Genomic DNA, 426 nt, shown 5'->3' with positions numbered 1-426 from the left:
TGGCAACGGGTACCCAATTTCTCTCATAAATACTGTTATTGCTCAAAGATTAAAGATGCATTCTTCTAAAGCCTTAAATCCCACACCAGTAAATGATTCAAATAAACCCACAAGCACGATTTACCTGCCATATATTGTATATATTGCCATTTATTTGCCATATATATTATATATATATTATATATATTATATATATATATTATATATATATATAATATATATATATATATATATAATATATTATATATATATATATATATATATTATATATATATATATATATTATATATATATAATATATTATATATATTATATATATATTATATATATATTATATACATATTATACATATATATATGCCATATATATATATTGTATATATTGCCATATATTTACCTGCCATATTTAAACCAAACTTTTTTCAGT

This window comes from Artemia franciscana, chromosome 11 (genome assembly GCF_032884065.1).
Source record: "Artemia franciscana chromosome 11, ASM3288406v1, whole genome shotgun sequence".
In the NCBI taxonomy this organism is placed as follows: Eukaryota; Metazoa; Arthropoda; class Branchiopoda; order Anostraca; family Artemiidae; genus Artemia; species Artemia franciscana.
The sequence above is the reverse complement of the archived record's forward strand: the minus strand, read 5'-3'. Positions refer to the sequence as shown.